At 50.9% G+C, this 19,865-nt stretch overlaps 1 pseudogene; it reads right to left on the reverse strand.

Annotated features, from left to right (window-relative positions):
* Nucleotides 1-4,309: 4,309 nt before the first annotated feature.
* On the reverse strand, nucleotides 4,310-8,730 carry LOC137089839 (G2/M phase-specific E3 ubiquitin-protein ligase-like; annotated as a pseudogene).
* Nucleotides 8,731-19,865: the final 11,135 nt, after the last annotated feature.

Here is a 19,865-nt window from a genome sequence, read left to right on the forward strand (position 1 = left end):
AAACGCGTGACCCACGGGTGTCTCCCTAATGATGCATTATCTAATGGATTATGATACGCAGATATCGCCGACACATACACTTTCAGAGTCGACGAGGATAACCCTGCGGAGAATTTTTCTTGCAAGAACTCGAGAACTGAACCGACCGGGCAGTTAACAGGGTCCAAAGTTTGGTGCGTACACCAGGCGACAAAAACTCTCCATTTGAGTGCGTAAAGTCTCCTTGTGGATGGTGCTCTGGAGTGCAACATGGTCTCTATCACCTCAGTCGATAGACCCGTGTTTATGAACTGGGCCCCCTCAGGGGCCAAGCCCACAGTTTCCACAGTTCCGGGCGCGGGTGCAGTACTGACCCCCCGGCCTGTGAAAGAAGATCCCTCCTGACTGGGATTTCCCAGGGAGGACCCTCTAGGAGAGACATGATGTCTGAGAGCAATACTCGGCCCGGCCAGAACGGGGCTACCAATAAGAGCTGAACCCCATCCCGGCGGACTCTCTCCAGCACTCCTGGGAGCAACGCCAGAGGGGGAAAGGCGTACAGACGCAGCCTCGGCCACGTCTGTACCATCGCGTCCAGCCCCAGTGGGGCTGGATGTGTGAGGGAAAAGAATGCTGGACAGTGTGTCGTCTCTCGAGACGCAAACAGATCCACCTGGGCTCGCCCAAAGCGGATCCACAGCTCCTCCACCACCTCGGGGTGGAGCCTCCATTCCCCCGGCACCACTCCCTGCCTCGACAGGGAGTCTGCCGCTACATTCAGGACCCCTGGGATGTACATCGCCCTGAGCGAGAGCATCTTGCCTTGGGCCCATATTAGAATGTGATGCGTGAGCTTCCACAGCCGACGCGATCTCAATCCCCCCTGGTGATTTATATACGAGACCACTGAAGTGTTGTCTGACCGAACTAACACATGGCGGCCCCGTAGGTCTGGGAGGAAGTGTTTGAGTGCTTGAAACACAGCCATCAGCTCCAGCTGGTTTATGTGCCAGGAGAGCTGATGGCCCCTCCACAGACCTTGGGCCGAGCGGCCACTCATGACCGCTCCCCAGCCAGTTAGGGAGGCATCCGTCGTTAGCATCACGCGACGACAAGGAGCCCCCAGAACTGGACCTTGGGAAAGGAACCAAGGATCTTTCCACTTCACCAAGGCACGTAGGCAGCGCCGCGTGACCTTGATTAGGCGAAAAGGGTTTCCCCTCAGGGAGAACCCCTTGGTCCTGAGCCACCACTGCAAGGGTCTCATGTACAGCAGGCCAAAAGGTATCACGTTGGACGCTGCTGCCATCAAACCCAACACTCTTTGAAAGTGTTTGACAGTGAGTGACTGGCCTAGCTTTATCTGGTTGACGGTATTCAGGATCGTTTTTATCCTGGGCGGAGATAGCCGAGCCGACATCGTTCTCGTGTCCCAAACTATCCCCAGAAAAGTAATGCTCTGCTGTGGTGCCAACATACTTTTCTTTTCGTTCAACCTTAGCCCCAACACCTTCATGTGGGCGAGAACAGCATCTCGATGCTGAACCGCCAGTTGTTTCGACTGTGCTAACACTAGCCAATCGTCGATGTAATTTAGCACGCGGATGCCCTGGAGTCGCAGCGGAGCCAGATCTGCATCCACGCACTTCGTGAAAGTGCGGGGCGATAAAGCTAGACCGAATGGCAGCACTCGATATTGGTACGCTTTTCCCCCAAAAGCGAACCTGAGGAATTGTCTGTGCTGCGGAAGGATGGAGATGTGGAAGTACGCATCTTTTAAATCTATCGTGACGCACCAGTCCTCGGACCTGATGTGACACACGATCTGTTTTATCGTGAGCATTTTGAATTTTAATCTTTTTACTGCTCTGTTTAGATGACGCAGATCTAAGATAGGCCTTAACCCCCCATCCTTCTTTGGAACTATGAAGTACCGGCTGTAAAACCCCGACTCTCTGCAGTGGGGAGGGACCCGTTCTATAGCCTCTTTTCGCAGAAGAGTCTGTACCTCTTGTTCCATTACCAGAGCCTGCTCGGGGCTTACTACCGTGGTAGTAACCCCGTTGAACACGGGCGGGTGTAACCCGAATTGAATTCTGTACCCTTTTTCTATTGTACGCAGGACCCATTCTGAGACATTCGGCAGAAGTTTCCACGCTGCCAGAAAATCTACTAAGGGAAGGTCTCTGGATTTTCCTGTGTGGTCAGCCCGGTGTCCTGTAACGGATAACCGGCAGGTAGCAACCGTACTGACCGCCCAGGGGCCCTCCCGAGAGGGCGCGAACATCCCCAAGCCGCTACGTTTCCGGGCGGACATAGAGATATGCGTTCGCCGGGGACCGCCGCGTCCTGAAGCACCAATGGTGGCAGGGTTGGCAGACCGGCCCCCCGATGGCACCGGGAAAGAGCGGGCGCCTCGGCGAGCCGCACTTTCCCGGAGGGGACTGCCATCGGAAGCCCTGCGCTCTTGGCGTCAGGACTTCTTAGCCGAGGCCTTCCTAGCGATAAGGACGGTCCTCAGATCCGTCCTACCGCGGGAAGGTCCCGGCTGAGCGCGTCGCCCTGACCCCCGTTCTCTCTGCGGGGGGGCCCGAGCGGCCACGCTCTGTTTCTGTTGCGCTCGATGCGCTGCGGAGGAGGACGTACTCGGCTGGGGCTGTCCCCGCCCGGCAGCCCCTGGGGGATATGATTTGCGGGGGAGAAATTTTGAGAACGCCGCCGCCTGCTTCCTGGCCTCCTGGTAACTGTCGACGACTGTTGTTACAGCGTCACCAAAGAGGCCAGTAGGCGAGACGGGCGAATCCATCAGAAACTTCTTATCCTTTTCTTTTATATCTGATAGATTTAACCATAAATGTCTCTCCGTGGCCACCTGCCACCAAGAGACAAATCTGCCGCCCGTCTAATTTCGGCGATCGTTTCTCTCCCCACTTCCTCAGTTTCTTCATTTATATCCCCCAATAAATCTGCCTGATATGCTTGCAGGACGGCCACCGTATGTAAACAGGCATACGAGTACGCCCTGCCCACCAGCGCTGATGTTGTTCTTACGGGCTTGGTGGGCAGCTGCGGGGCTTGCAGCGACGATGCTGACTCGGGGGAGAGATAGCTCGCGAGCGTCTCTTCCACCCGCGGCATCGCCGCATAACCATGAGCCTTCAACCCCTTTATATTTGAATATTCAGATGTTGACGGGTTGAAAACTCTGGCTGACGCTGGTTTAGCCCAGGACCTCGACACCTCGGTGTGGAGGTCCGGGAAAAATGGCAAGCCCCGCTTAAGAGGTTGTGTATATGAGGGCAGAAATCTTTCATCTAGCCTGCTTGTGTGCTTTTGTGACTCATAACGCTCGGCCGGCCAGTCTAAACTTAATCTGGCAACGGCGCGAGTGACAACCTCCATTAGCTCCTCCTGTGCGTGTGTGTGTAATGGTGGAAGTAATTCGTCAGTTTCATTTACGCTTACAACATCCAGTTCCTCGGAACTGGAGTGCTGCAGCTGATCTTGTGCCTCAGCGCGAGCGGTAGAAACCGCAGAGCGTGCTTCCAACTCGCAAGCTGAGGCTTGAGATCCAGCGGGTAAGGGCAGAGATAGGGGATCACCCGTCTCTAACCCCGCCACCAGATCTAACTGCGATCCCCAAGACGCGAGCCTTCGCTGTGCCTCGGCAGCAGCGGGACCCGAGCCCTGAGGACCGCGAGCCAAAGCACTCTCCTCGAAGAGTGCCCGGCGTGATCTTAATGTACGCATTGGGAGACTCTCGCAATGCTCGCAGCCAACCCCCTCGAGAGCTGACTGGGCATGCTCGAGCCCCAAACACATAACGCACAGGTCGTGTGTATCCCCACCCGTGATGTAACGAGGGCAGGGAGGAACACAACGCCTGAACTGACTAGACATTCTCTTTTCTCTTTTGACACACACACAATTAATGGACATACAATATCACACAGAGCGCTTTGTGAAGACACAGAAGCTAGTGACTGTTTGGTCCGGGCATGCTTTATAGCTTCCTGGTCGATGACGTCACCCGCCCGTGACGTATCGTCCCGCTATTGGACTGATTACACAAGTGCTTCATGACATGGCACGCAGAGGCGTCCCCTAGCGTTTCGACGCAGCTCGAAGTTCCCTCGAGATAGGGCACATAATAGTTCCTGAAAACATTTACCGGCCAAATGACACTACCATGGAAAATATTCTGGAAGCATTTAACCCATTTCAAAACGATGGAAATCATGGAATTAATCTATTTTCGGCACTTGTACAATTATTGGAAAGACAACAGGATCAAACACAGTAAAAGAGCTTTATTGTGATTGTTCTGAATTAGAACTCATAAACAAGTGTTGACAAATGTTGCATTAAGGAAATGCTTGCAAAAACTGCAACAGCTGAAAACTGTTAAATTCTATAGCCAAGGTTTAAACATGTACTGCTAAGATTGATTCTAACATTGCTGAAAATTATTTAATAAAGTTGTGTTACAAAATGCCTCAATAAGAACACTGGCACAGCATTAAAACATCTTAGCATTTAAATGTATCTCTTACTCCTTGCCAAATCCGTAGGTATTATTAATGGCAAATTCCATGTTGCTTTTAAAAGTGCCATATGTGCTATATAATGGCAGGCAAAGGCAGTTGATGCATGTATTTGCAACTGGAAATCTTTGTGGAGTTTCTGTCATGGTGAAAGGCAATAGAGGGCTGAGGATGAAATCCAACTGGTGGAACCTGATCAGATCCTGTAGCAAATGCTAAGATTGCTCCAAGCCTTTGGGACCCTTCCTCTGAGTAAACAGAAAAAAACCAAACCAAAATGTCAACAACTAAACAGTGTATTTGGGTGTTTGGGGGGGGGGGGGGGGGCAATCTGGACAATCAACTCTTTTTATGTTTGTGATAGTTATGACTCATGTTTGTCATTGACCTGGCTCTTAATGTATTGAATTGTGTTGCGTCCCTGTTAATATTTGCATCACTTAAGATTTGAAACTTCAGTAACTGATCTCTCAGTGAAGAGTTTGAAGATATATCTCTACATCACACATAAGTCGCTGCTAAAACATTCTCACAAATGGAGATTATGTTGGAAAAGAAGAGAAATGTAAGGATTGTTTTAATGTGCTGTGGACAGTTTAATGGCTAATAAAAAGACACTCATGAACAGATAAAAACATACAACAAAATCTAGAATAAAGAGTAATTACACCTTTGAACTGGGTTATTTTGGTAAATTCAAGTATTATGTGAGTTCTGTGAAATACACAGGTCAGTGCTAAATAAAACAAAATGTGATTTATACGATCTGTCTTTTTTTAAATATCACTTTTAGAAGATATATTTATGAGCACAGCTGTATATACACATATAGATATTGTATCAATGGAGTTAGCAGACCACTAGCAGCAATAGCGTCACGTACAACAATATATGCATTTAGAATTACAATGACACTAAAAAGCTTCATATTGACATTTGTCTTTATATTGCAGAACAAATGATAATTTACTGCTTCAAATCAATGAATTGATATAAATTATGATGTAAAAAAATTAAAATTCCAACTTAAATTTTACACCCCGCTAGCTTTATTATTATTATTTTCATTTTTACGTAAACTTTAAATTAAGACAGCAGAGTAATAAATTATTTTAAGTTGACAAATGATTGTTTACAGTGTGCACTTCAAATATATTTGAATGAGATGTTATCAGCAAGACAAGAAATGTTCCAGTTGCACTAATTATTGTCTGTAACTTATTAAAAGTGAAATGTGCTTATTACAAGGTTACCTTCCACATCCTGCAGGTAGTCCCTCCAGAAAGCAATTACTCTGTTCTCATTTGCTCGTTTGTTGCTCCCATTCTCTGACCACTGTATTTCAAATAGGTCATCCATTATGTCTGCTGTCAGCTGATTTGGCTGGTGACAAAACACAGATCTAAATGCTTCCGGGTGTTGTTGGACTTTTGCAAGGACGCCAAGAGTTTTTAGTCCATCCCTGAACCTACATTAAGAGAATTTAGTATGATTCACAATTAAAAGAGAGATTTGAAATAACATAGCATTCATTAATTTTATGAAATCAATTAAATAATTGTATTGCATTTTATAATTGTATTTAATTCAATTTTAAATACATTTGTCTGATTCAAAATATTCATCCAATGTACTGTGTATATTTCTGAAGTCCTAACAAACCTTTCAAATGGTCCACGAACACGATTCACCACCTGAAACATTAGTAAGTCTTCAACCAGCCTGTCCCTGTCAGCAATGCTTCTTAATGGCCTAAGACAACCTGCGTTGGCAAGGTAGTCCATAATGGGCTCAGTTGAGTGTTGTAGCTCTTCAAGAGTTGTGGCTTTAGAAATCTGTATATGAGCAAATGGAATGTGATTTTCAAATTAAAGTTCCCTTTCAGTCGGTCACGTTCGACGTACGTCAGAACTGAACCGACGAATTGGGAACTGCCCTCAGAGACCTATCCACTTCGAGTGTATAAAAACGAGCCAATCGGAGATTGGCATGTGATCCACACATTCCACGCTCCGCCCCGCAGCGCGGGTTTAAATAGGAAGTGGAATGGTAGATCAAATGCTTTCAACTTCGGAGCCGAACAGTTCATTGCTGTTTCCACGAAGAGTGTTTAGAGACTGAGTCTTGGAGAAAAGGAAGGAACTGCCAGTGCGGGTGTTATAGCGTTTCTCAGCGAGAGACCGACCATCGTTGCAATCGTTTGCATTCATTAAAGAGCAAAAGAGCTTTTCCATTGTTGGTTCGCTGGGCGTTTTCCCCTTTGAGTGTCACACGCAGGCTTGCACTGTGGACTGCGTGCTAAACGCGGTCATCTCCCTGAGTGCTTCAGCACAACTAAAAGAGCAGTTTTCCATCCTAAAAGAGCAACACGGTTTGACCCTGCGTCTTTTTCAAGATGTCATTCAAACCGTGCATTCCTGGAATGCAACTGTTTCCTGTCCTCATTGACGGCCACGATCGCAGGTGAAATTGCGATCGTGGATGATTCATGTTCTCGCAGAAGAACATGGTCACGTCGGCGCGTTGTTCGTCTCACCCTTTCTCATAAAAGGCTTGAGTGTTCAGCGCGTCTTGTGCCGTCGAGCGGCCGGCTGACAGCGGTGGTTGTCACAGCAACCGACGCGCGTCAGTCGGTGCTCTAGATGCACGGCCGAGACTATGAAACCTCAGATGGGGTCGAGTCCCTTCGCCTATCCCCCGATCTAGATCATATTCTGGTGTTACTGGAAAAAGGACTACTTTGGCTGATAAGCTCTGGTGGCCTGAGGACTGTTCGTGGGTGGTACGGATTCTCTCATGAGAACATGACCACGTCAGGGCATTGTTCGCCTTGCCTTCTTCATTGAGGCTTGAGCGTTCAGTGCGCTGTGTGCCGTTTTGACGGCCACGTTCACTGTCTCATATGCCTGCTTGTAGTGAGAGATGGAATCGCTGGTCCTGGAAGAGAAAAGGTCTTAGCGTTTCATTTTTTGCTCTGGCAGAGGACAGATGTCAATTGCTGCATCGGAGAGAGGGAAATATGGAGGGTCAAAAGGGCCAAAAATGAGACAAAAAAAAAAAAAGTATCATGGTTTTCCCTCTCTCACTGCCCTCTGCCTTGCACGCACGAGGGTAGTCCCAGCCCAGGGGTTGTGCAGGAACTGCGTGCGGTGTTGGACCTCGCCCTAGGGGCAATGAAAATCACTGCACGCTCCCTGGGTCAGGCGATGTCCACACTAGTGGTACAGGAACAGGGCGAACCCGGCAGATATGCATAACGAAGGCCTGTCTGTCGGGCTGGCCTCCTCGGCGACGCCATCGAGAACTTTGCCCAGCAGTTCTTGGTGGCCCAGAAGCAGACAGAGGCGTTGCACCAGGGTGCCGACGACGAGCTGCTCGGTCGTCGGTCGCGGCGCCTCTGCCGGCTTGTCGCCGAGGGCATCCCCTCCTGCGTCCGCCTCCACCCTGCTAGAGCCGAGCAGCAGCCTCCACTGGAGGAGCAGGGTGCCGGGCGCGAGGGAGGCGCCCAACCCGTCCAGGGCCCCACTAACCGGCAGGCAAGCGCAAGGGGACGCGGCCCTGAGACGGACAGGCTGGGGAGAACAGGAGCTGCTAGGGGGGAGGTGATATTCGTATCCCTCCCCCACCCCCTCGGAGGAGGACCGGGGGGCCCTGACTGGTTAACGTTCTGCCACATATTCCCACATATTCAGAGCAGTTCCTCTCTCTCTGGGCCTCAGAGGGCCAGGTTGGAAGTGTGCGACGCCCCCGGGCCTTGCTACTTCTTTCCTCCCCTCCCTCGCCAGGGGGCAGTAGTGTGGGCATCGAGACCGCCCCTGGGCCTTCTCAACCACACTCTGCCCCAACCTGGAGTACTCGGACAATACTCCGGGCCGCCTTCGGGCCTCCCGAGTAGGGTCTGAGTGCCCCACCTCCCTGCCTTCGGGCAGTAGGCAGCAGGGTGGGCTTGAGGACGCCTCTGGCCTTCTCACCCACTCTCTGCCCCTTCCGGGAACATTCAGATAACACTCTGGGCCGCCCACGGGCCTCCCGAGTCGGGTCTGATTCTCCCACCTCTCTGCCTCCGGGCAGCAAGCAGCCGAGTGAGCTTGAGGACGCCTCCAGGCCTTCTCACCCACTCCCTGCCCGCACCAGGAGTGCTCGCGCGACACTCCGGGCCTCCCGAATCGAGCCAGGGCACTCCATTGCGCTGCCCCACCCCGGGCATGTCTGTGGTGCTGTTGGTCCCGCGCGGGCGGTCCCTGGGAGTGTGGCTACAGCTCCCTCGACCGTCCCGTTGGCTCATCAGTACCATCAAACTCGGCTACGCGATCCAGTTCGCTCGCCGGCCACCGAAGTACAAAGGCGTCCTCTTCACCTCAGTGCGAAGCAGCGACGCTCGAGTCTTGCGGTCAGAGATCGAGGTCCTACTGGCGAAGGACGCGGTTCGAGCCGGTTCCTCCAGCCGAGATGAAGACAGGGTTCTACAGTCCCTACTTCATTGTGCCCAAGAAGGGGGTGGGCTACGGCCAATCCTGGACCTGCGCGTCCTGAATCGGGCCCTGCTCAAGCTCCCGTTCTGGATGTTACGCAGAAACGCATTTTTCAATGCATCCGTCCCCAGGATTGGTTCGCAGCGTTCAACCTGAAGGACGCGTACTTCATGTCTCGATTTTTCCTCGACACAGACCGTTCCTACGTTCTACGTCCGAGGCACGGGCATACCAGTACAAGGTCCTGCCCTTCGGGCTGTCCCTGTCGCCTTGCGTCTTTACTAAGATTGCGGAGGCAGCCATTGTTCCACTCCGAGAATGTGGCGTTCGCATTCTCAACTTTCTCGCCCAGTCTCGGGAGCAGTTGTGCGAACACAGGGACATGGTGCTCAGTCACCTCAGCCTGTTGGGCCTTCGGGTCAACCGAGAGAAGAGCAAGCTCTGTCCTACTCAGAGTATTTCTTACCTCGGTATGGAGCTGGATTCGGTCAACCAGACTGCGCGCCTCACGGAGGAGCGAGTCAGGTCGGTGTTGAACTGCTTGAATATGTTCAAAGGCAGAACAGCGGTCCCACTGAAACTTTTTCAGAGGCTCCTGGGGCATATGGCATCCGTAGCCACGGTCACGCCGCTCGGATTGCTTCATATGAGACCGCTCCAACACTGGCTTCATGGCCGAGTCCCGAGGTGGGCGTGGCAGAGCGGCCAGTACCGGGTCCCAGGGACTCCTTACTGCCGCCAAACCTTCAGCCCGTGGTCCAACGCCCCGTTTCTCCGGGCCGGGGTGCCCCTAGAACAAGTGTCCAGGCATGCTGTGCTGTTCACGGATGCCTCATCCACGGGTTGGGGGGCCACGTACAACGGGCATGCAGTTGCGGGTCTGTGGACGGAACCACAATTGCATTGGCATATCAATTGCCTCGAGTTGCTAGCAGTACACTTGGCACTACGCCGCCTCAAGGGGCCGCTATGTGGCAAGCATGTACTGGTCCGTACGGACAGCATGGCGGCCGTTGAGTACATCAATCGTCAGGGTGGTCTACGCTCCCGTCGCATGCTCCAACTCGCCCGCCACCTGCTCCTGTGGAGTAAGAAGCATCTGAGGTCGCTTCGGGCCATGCATGTCCCTGGTGCGCTGACAGCCGACGAGCTCTCTCGGCAGTCAGCACCTCCGGGAGAATGGCGACTCCACCCCCGGGCGGTCCAGCTGATATGGGACCAGTTCGGAGCCGCACAGGTAGACCTGTTGCCTCTCCGGACTCGACCCATTGCCAGTGGTACTATTCCCTGACCGGGGGTACCCTCGGCACAGATCCACTGGCGCACAGCTGGCCCCGGGACCTACGCAAATATGCGTTTCCCCCAGTGAGCCTTCTTGCACAAGTTCTGTGCATAGTCAGGGAGGACGTCCAGACCTCTGGAATCTTCATGTCTGGTCCCTGGACGGGACGCGGAGGTTCTAGATGGACTACCACAAGCAGTCGTAGATACCATCTCTTCAGCTAGAGCCCCCTCTACGAGGCGCCTCTATGTACTGAAGTGGAACCTGTTCGTTGAGTGGTGCTCTTCCCGCCGGGAAGACCCCCGAAGGTGTTCGATTGGTGTCGTGCTTTCCTTCCTGCAAGACGGGTTGGAGCGAAGGCTGTCTCCCTCCACCCTCAAAGTGTACGTCGCCGCAATAGCGGCGTATCACGACGCAGTCGAAGGTAAGTCCGTGGGAAGGCACAACCTAATCGTCAGGTTCCTCAGAGATGCGAGGAGACTAAATCCTCCTCGTCCATCCTCGATACTCTCTTGGGACTTAGCTCTAGTGCTCAGTGCACTTCAGAGCCCTCCCTTCGAGCCTTTGGAGTCTATTGAGATTAAAATCCTGTCAATGAAGACAGTGCTCTTGACTGCATTGGCTTCGATCAAGAGGGTAGGGGACCTGCATGCACTTTCGGTCAGCGAATCGTGCCTAGAGTTCGGGCCTGGTAACTCTCATGTTGTCCTGAGACCCAGGCCCGGATACGTGCCCAAGGTTCCTACCACTCCCTTCCGGGACCAGGTGGTGAACTTGCAAGCGCTGCCTTTGGAGGAGACAGACCCAGCCCTGGCTTTGTTGTGTCCGGTCCGCGCTCTTCGCGCTTACATTGACCGGACCCAAAGCTTTCGGACCTCAGAGCAACTCTTCGTCTGTTACGGAGGCCAGCAGAAGGGAAAGGCTGTCTCCAAGCAGAGGTTAGCCCACTGGATAGTGGATGCTATAGTCATGGCTTACCAGTCCCAAGACGTGCCTTGCCCGTTCAGTGTAAGAGCAAACTCCACTAGGAGTGTTGCTTCTTCCTGGGCGCTGGTTCAAGGCGCCTCGCTGACAGACATTTGTAGAGCTGCGGGCTGGGCGACACCTAACACGTTTGCTAGGTTTTATAGCTTACGTGTAGAGCCGGTATCTTCCCGCATCCTCGCCCCTGGTGGCCAGGAGCGCTAAGTGCCCGTTCTAAGTGTCGGCTTGCAACGCCACTCCCACCCTCTGGGCCGGATACGTGCGTTTATTGTCTCCAGTTGTGTTCCCCGGGAAACCGGCTAACCCTGTTGAGCTCCTCCGTCACCCCATGCGGTGTCAGACGCTGCGGACCGTCTGACGCTAGGCCTGCACCCGTATGCTTGTGGAATGTGGTTGTAGGCTGGGTTCCATATGTAGCGGTTCCCTCACGGCAACCCCATATGTGTATTCGTCCACGGTATCAGCTACCCTTCGGGCTAGCCCCGTGTCTTTCCCTTGACAGAGCCCGCTCTGTCGTCTCTGGGCGTGTTCTTTCCCCCCTACAATTAGGTTGGAACCACCCCAGAGACTGCCATATGTTGCACTACACTGCCAGGTTAGTCCTTATGTGTATTCGGCCACCACTCCTTCCCTGAAGGACGTGGCCCCGCAGCGTACCTTCTCCCGAGAAGAACACGCTTCCCAGCGGTCTATGGTCACTCTAAGTGGGTCTTGCAAAAAAGCAGTGACTGACCTCCCTGCTTGGAGCCCTGACTTCCGTACCATACTAGACGGTCCAGTGCGCTCAAGCAGGACGCTGGAAGGGCCAGCATCCTGGCGTTTTCCAAAGGTATCCCAATTCGTCGGTTCAGTTCTGACGTACGTCGAACGTGACCGACTGAAAGGGAACGTCTCGGTTACGTATGTAACCCTCGTTGGAGGGAACGAGACGTACGTCCCGTCGCCAGGAGCTGTGCTTCAGCTAGGAGCCCAGTCACGTATTCGGCTCCTCAGTTGAAAAAAGCATTTGATCTACCATTCCACTTCCTATTTATACCCGCGCTGCGGGGCGGAGCGTGGAATGTGTGGATCACATGCCAATCTCCGATTGGCTCGTTTTTATACACTCGAAGTGGATAGGTCTCTGAGGGCAGATCCCAATTCGTCGGTTCAGTTCTGACGTACGTCTCCATTCCCTCCTTCAGGGAACGAGGGTTACATACGTAACCGAGACGTTTTCTATAAACAATATTGTTATACTAAGCTATGGCTTTTATAACGGAACACATTTTTGAGTAAATCTGAGAAAGCATGATGGTACATAAGTAAATGAAACGTTTATACTGCATTTGTAAGCAAACCTTTTTGATTTTATTATAAAGCTCACAGTCAGCTACATCGTCCAAGACAGGTATGCACATGTCTGGCCCCTGAACTAAACTGTCAAATAGGGTTTTAGAGAAACAACCCGGTGCAGGTCCTCCATGTACAAGGCTGGCTGCTACTGCTCTCTCTGCTATGAAATACCTGTCCTCCCTGATGGCTGACATGAAATTAGAGAACACATCAATACAACAGCCTTAAAACAACCTTAAAATCACAATTATGCAATGTAGAATACAAGTTCTCAAATATGTACAACAAACAGCACAAATATAATGTTAACCTTGGGAATCAAGAGCCATGGTGAGACTGTTCTCCTTTCCCTCAAACATTGATGACTGCATTAGTGCCACCAGGAGTAACCGTAAAAATTCTCGCTTTGGACCACCCAGATCAATAGCCTCTTCATACTTTCCTTTATCATCAGAGAACCTGATCACCATTCTGTTATTTGGATTGTATGAGAGTCTGGTAAATCCCCGTACAGCACCATCCAGTACAGAGGCACGGTTAATATTAAACTTGCAGGTTTGATTGGAGTTTATTTTTGTTGCAAGTTCTTCCAATATTTCCTTGATGGGGGTTTCCACTGCAGGCAGGATTCTGAAGAAGAACAGGTTTTATTATTTAATTTTCAGTATAATTAAAAAATATATAAAATAATATAAACATCATGTATACACAAAAGTGTTGCATAGTAGGGAATGTATATTCCGATCATTACTGAATCAGACTGATTAAAAATAGCTATAAACTCTGCAGGTCCTCGGGGAGTTGTCATGTTTTTCTATAGACTGGTAAAACTTTGTATAATTATATAAATTTTGTAGTGTTGCTGGAGAACAACAAGTGAAGTTACAATGACTGAATCAACTGTGTAGTAACAATGCAACTACCAGAATTAATCAATAAACAAGGTGTAACAAGCATTTAAGGTAAGCAGTATCAAAAAAAAAATAAAATAAATGACAACACTTTCACAACTGAACTGAAATATCAATAATAAAGGAAAATACACCTAAAGGAAATGGTGTACTTTGTAGTGTAATGGTTTTTTACATGTCCACAATTCTGACAGTTAAAAATTTGATTTTAAATTATAGTAGGGAGGTTAAGTGACTTTTGACTTCAAGTCATGATGCAAAGGTCCCCTTTGGTATGGAAGTACCTTAGGGTCATACAAATAAATTTATCCTAAGACACAAGTGAGATCACAATTTTTATCAAAAATAAACAGGTTTTTTCAAAAATGGCCGACAATGTGCCGAAAATACTCCATATCTTTGCTTCTGTTATCGCTATAATGACACATTTGGTGTCAAAGTGTACATTTTTGGGGTCGGGGAATCCAATAAAATTGGTTTCAGGTTTAAAAAAACAAAATATTTCCCCATACTATGACAACTGGGGGTAAAAATGCACATTTCACATAAAAAATGATGTCATCAGAGTGACTTTTTAATTATATTTTCCTTCAAAAACTTTAATTTTGTATTTAAGCAGTGCAGCTACTTCTGTACATTACATTTGTCCTAAGTAGCATGAGATTTCGACCAGTCAGAAGTAGCCTATAGCAAATCAGTTCCTGCAACAACACATCCCATCTGCACCAGGAGCTGTGACAGCTGTTAAAGGTCAGAGGTGACAGGTTAACACTTTGAGGTTCGAATGACTTTCTTATTAAATAGAAACATGTTTTTAATGTTAGATAACTAATAACTAGCTAGCTAGTAACTAGTTAGCTTCATCATAACTGTATTAATTTTTATTGAAGCAAGCACATAGCCTACTAGTCCAGGCGTTTAAGGAAACAAGGGTGAACAAATTGCAACAGAATCAAATTGCAGAATCAAACTCAACTGATTTTGTATCCTCAATATGTCCTGAGTAAGAAAGAAAGAAAAAAAAAGCCCAGAAGAATCCCATTAGGGGAAATTTCAGAAAAAGACCCAAATATAACATATTCATATGTCTATTCATTATTTTTCTCACATGAATAGGGTAAAACGTTTAACCTTTAGATATCGCCATGAAAATTATTGAATTGATTACTTATATCAAGACAAACAAAAAATGTAGCGTTCTCAACCCGCTGTCTTCTTGCTGCCGCTCTCTCCAGCGGCGAGGGTCCCAACCCCAGCTTATCGGCACCGCCTCTCGTTGGCCTCCCGGCGCCTCCACAATGCCCACCATATACCTCTCCTCTTGGTCTAGTAGCTGTTGAGGTGGGCGCCTCAGGCCCTCTACTTCCGGAAGTCGGGACAGAGCATCGGCATTTGTATGTTCTCTCCCAGGCCGGTACTGGAGCTCGTACTCATAATTGGCCAACTGTGCCACCCACCGCTGCTACACAGCTCCCAACTTGGCGGTCTGCAAGTGTACAAGAGGGTTGTTGTCAGTGATTACCTGTACCTTAGCGCCCCACAGATAGTCCTTAAATTTTTCGCTCAGCGCCCATTTCAAGGCCAACAACTCCAGCTTAAAGGAACTATAGTTGGCATATTTCTTTCGGCTGGATGGAGGCTCCGACTAGCGTAGGCGATCACACGTTCCACCCCCTCCTGTCGTTGGGCCAACACTGCCCCCAGGCCGAGGTTACTGGCATCTGTGTACATGACGAAGGGTTGGGTAAAATCTGCATAGGCCAAGATCGGGGATTGCAACAGCTCTTGTTTCAGCCGCTGAAAGGCTTTCCCACACTCAGAGTCCCAAGCAATCGATGAAGATCCACGGCCTCGAGGGCGTCCCGTCCCGGACAGAAGTTGGTTCAGGGGCTTCGCGATCTTAGAGAAGTCTTTAATGAACCGTCGATAATACCCCACAAAGCCCAAGAAGGATCTGACTTGCCTCACGGTCTTCGGGACATTCCACTCTCGTACCGCTGAAACCTTCTCCGGGTCCACAGAGACCCCAGCAGCGCTTACACAGTGGCCCAGGAACCTTACTTCTCTCCGCAACAGGTGACATTTGTCTGGTTGGAGCTTCAGCCCATACTTCTCCATAGCTTGAAAGACCTTCTCGAGATGGTGCAAATGGGACTCGAAGTCTGGGGAATAAACAATAACATCATCCAGATATACCAGTGTGGACTCCATCAATTGACCACCCAAACATCGCTGCATCAATCGCTGGAACGTAGCAGGAGCGTTGCAAAGGCCGAAGGGCATCCGATCCCACTCGAATAGTCCGAAGGGGGTCGTGAAGGCGGTCTTCTCTCTGTCCGCCTCTTCCACCTGCACTTGCCAATAGCCGCTTGCCAGATCTAACGTGGAATACCAGGCCGACTGAGTTAAACTGGTAAGTGAATCCTCGATCCTAGGTAAGGGAAAGGCGTCCTTCTTAGTCACCTGATTTAACTTCCGGTAGTCCACGCAGAACCTCCAGGCTCCCGTCTTCTTCTGCACCAAGACTATGGGGGCTGCCCAGGGGCTACTGCTTTCACGAACAATCCCTTGATCAAGCAGTCCTTGCAACAGGGTTCGTACCTCAGAATACAAGGTGGGCGGTATGGGACGGTATCTCTCGCGACTGGGCCCGGCTTCCCCAGTGGGAATTCGATGCTTCACCACATTGGTACATCCGTAGTCTTCATCATGTGCAGAGAATATATGTTGCCACTTCACCAGGAGTTCTCGCAGTTTACGTGTCTGAGCCTCTTCCAACTCTTCTCCCCGCAGGGACTCACCTACCAAATGGCCGGGCGTCTCTTCCCCAGCCTTCTTCAGGGGCGAGTCTGTTTGAATTAAGGCCACCTCAACCACGGTAGGACACACTTGCCGGAAGCTCACATCTCTTTCTTCTCTTACTTGATGAGGATCGACCATCGTCACTCGGGCCAGTCGTTGATGTCTATGTAGGTGTATGGAATAGGGGTTCTCGTTGCGTACTTTCACAGGAACTCGTCCTCGACGGACTACTGCCAATCCTCGGGCCACTTCCACATGTTGACAATCCAGATGGGGCTCCACTAATACCCAGCCTTCTGGCCCATATTTCTGTTGGGGGACTCTTACCCACACAATGGCCTCACTCCTAGCTGGCACGGACAAGGCATAGCGACAGGCCACTCGGCCGGTATCTTCCCGGTCTCTTCGGACCCTAGCTGCCTGTATCCGGCGACAGTCAGCCACAATGCGTTCCCACTCTCGCTGCTCTGCAGGTGGTATCGACTTTACGGGCCTCGCCCGGAATAATTCTTCCCAGCACTCCGAGATTACGTTCATGCCCAGAAGGGCTCGATGGGTCCCCAAACAATGATCCTGGACGATGACTACCCCCTTCTGGGGCACGGTGATCCCATGGATCTTCAGATCAGTCAATAGGTACCCAATGTAGGGGATGTCTAACCCATTCGCTCCCTTCAATGTCAGCCAAGGGGCCTCGGTTTCCTGCATACTTCGTCTTCCAAACAGCTCCTTCGACAGGCTCTCCGAAAACAGGGTGACTTGAGATCCGGTATCTACTAGACACTGTACCTTAGTACCACGTACCTGGACCTCCACCACAGGGCTTTGCCCAATCAATCTATCCTTCGAGCCAGTTACTGGAGATGGGTCATCTAAAAGGGTCCCGACCACTCGACCCACAGTGGCCGGTTGACCTAAAAACCCCCCTTCTGAGCTTCGTCGGGAGCCACACTGCCGGCTGTAGTGTCCGGGCTCACCACAACTGTTGCAAATGGGTCGTCCTTGTTCGTCCCACTCAAATCGAGGGTGGGCAGGCCGGCTTAGTTGCCTCCCTAGGTCCCGGCCTCCACCTGAATAGGCTCGCTCCCGAGGGGCAGGCTTTACCTCCTGTCTTAATGCGCCTAGCCGCAACTCCTCCAGGAGCGTCTTGGACAGCGCTGTCATTTGCTCGCGGACGTCTTGTAGGAGCTCCATCCGTAAGGTCTGTTTCCAATCTACTCCCTCAGGGGCTACTGCGGCTGCTGCTGCTCCACTTACGGCCGCACACACTGGGGGATTAACGACTTCCGCTGGTCCGATTCCAGAGCCACCGCTTCCTTCTTTAACTCCTCAAAGGTCATCTCTGGATCTCGTCGAAACTGCACTCGCAGGCTCTGTCGCACCGGGCCTTCTCTTAGCCCTAGCAAGAATTGATCCCGCATCAGAGTTTCTCCCTCTCCCAACCCGTGGTCGCGTCTTCCTTGCAACCGGGTAAAGTGCTCTTGCAGTCGGAGCGCATAGGCTCGGATGGGCTGCCGAGGGCCCTGTTTGCAATTAAAGAACTGTGCTCGGAGGACGGATACCGGCGTGGTGTCTCCATATCGTTCGGTCAGAAAGTTAAACACAGACTGTGCGGTGGCTCGGAGGGCTTCTGGGGCGGCCTGGACTTCTCGTCGGGCTTCCCCCTCTAGGGAGTTCAACACAAACTGTTGATATTGGGACGCACTTAACCCTTGGATTCCGGCCAGATACTCTATCTGGGCTTTCCACTCAGAAAATCTCACCTCTGACTCTGCTCCGCCATACTTCTGGATCCAGGGGGTGCCCATGAACACGGGCATGACTCGGAGTGGGGCCTCAGGTACCTCGTCGTCGGCCATTGGGGATTTTCGGTCGCTCAACTCGAGGTGGAACCCTGCCGACTGCGCCAAAATCTGTCACAGGCCGGAGCGGACCGCCACTTAGCGCGAGTCCCGCTCCTCCCCTAGTTTCCACCCCGAGGAGGTCCCAGAAACACCCCAATGACCAGACAGACGAGGACGGGTAAGTTAAAACCAATATTTATTAATTTAAAAGAGATTTATAGGAAAGGGGAAGGAGGGATACTAAAAGGGGGAAAACAGCCCTCTAGGACTGGGGCCTTGGGATCTGAGTCGCTCCTGGTTTTCAACAGATCTTCCCAGCTCTCTCTCTCTTCTTCGTACAAGCCGAGGTTTGCAGGTGACTATGCAGGCGGTACACTGGGCTCTTAGCTTTGGGCATACAGGTGAGTATACAGGCGGTACACTGGGCTCTTAGCTTTGGGCATACAGGTGAGTATACAGGCGGTACACTGGGCTCTTAGCTTTGGGCGTGCAGGTGAGTATACAGGCGGTACACTGGGCTCTTAGCTTTGGGCATACAGGTGAGTATACAGGCGGTACACTGGGCTCTTAGTTGTGGGCATACAGGTGAGTTTACAGGCGGTACACTGGGCTCTTAGCTGTGGGCATACAGGTGAGTATACAGGCGGTACACTGGGCTCTTAGCTTTGGGCATACAGGTGAGTATACAGGCGGTACACTGGGCTCTTAGCTTTGGGCATACAGGTGAGTATACAGGCGGTACACTGGGCTCTTAGCTTTGGGCATACAGGTGAGTATACAGGCGGTACACTGGGCTCTTAGCTTTGGGCGTACAGGTGAGTATACAGGCGGTCCACTTGGGTAGATACAACTCACAGCTCCGTAGTTAGACAGATGTCGGCTTTAGCGCTTCCTCTGATGCAGGGCTTTCTCTTCGACCTAGGGAGGGATCGCTGACAACGTTTGCACAGCACAACACTATAATTCTTCAGGTGGACACACATCAAAAAAAAGACTCACCCACTGTACTCCACACACACTCACGGTGAATTAGGGTCAGGATCACCACGTTGGGCCGGGAAATAAGTCCTGGATAGTAGAAAGGGTCAGTGCAGAGGATGACCATATGAAAACGTCAAGACCACGATCTTTCAGCATGCTCCTTCCTCTTTTCAATACGTTCCCAATGACTTCTCAATGTAAACAATCTCTCCAAGGCAGTAACAATACATATCAACACAGTTGTTTCAACAACGAATGCTTCAAACACTTAGCTCATGTTTTCTTCAGCCCAGTACTTTGTTCTCACTTCGCCCAGTCTGTATCATCCGCCTCAAGACGTCCCTCCGATTCACCGATCGCTCCGTCTCACCCACAGCGATCGCCCAAATCAACTTCACTCACCCTGCAGCGTTGGCCGGAATCAACTTCACCCCTTTCCTGTTCTCCCATTACCTTATTTATATGCCTCCTTTTCTCTAATTTGTCCAACCATCGATCGCCACGTCCATGCGCACACCTGTTCCTAATAACACTCCCTTTTAGTTGCCCGGAGTTACCGGAACTAGTCGCGTGTTTCATGGACAACGGTCCGGGCGGACAATTTCCGCCATTTTAGGTTCCGCCATTTTAGGTCACTCCGTGACAGGAACGTATAACTGGCTTTGGGCTGACAGCTAGCGGCTGCCCGCCAGTGGGTCCCGGCCTGCGCCGGTATAACTCAAGGGCGGGCT

This window comes from Pseudorasbora parva, chromosome 9 (assembly GCF_024679245.1).
Source record: "Pseudorasbora parva isolate DD20220531a chromosome 9, ASM2467924v1, whole genome shotgun sequence".
Lineage (NCBI taxonomy): Eukaryota > Metazoa > Chordata > Actinopteri > Cypriniformes > Gobionidae > Pseudorasbora > Pseudorasbora parva.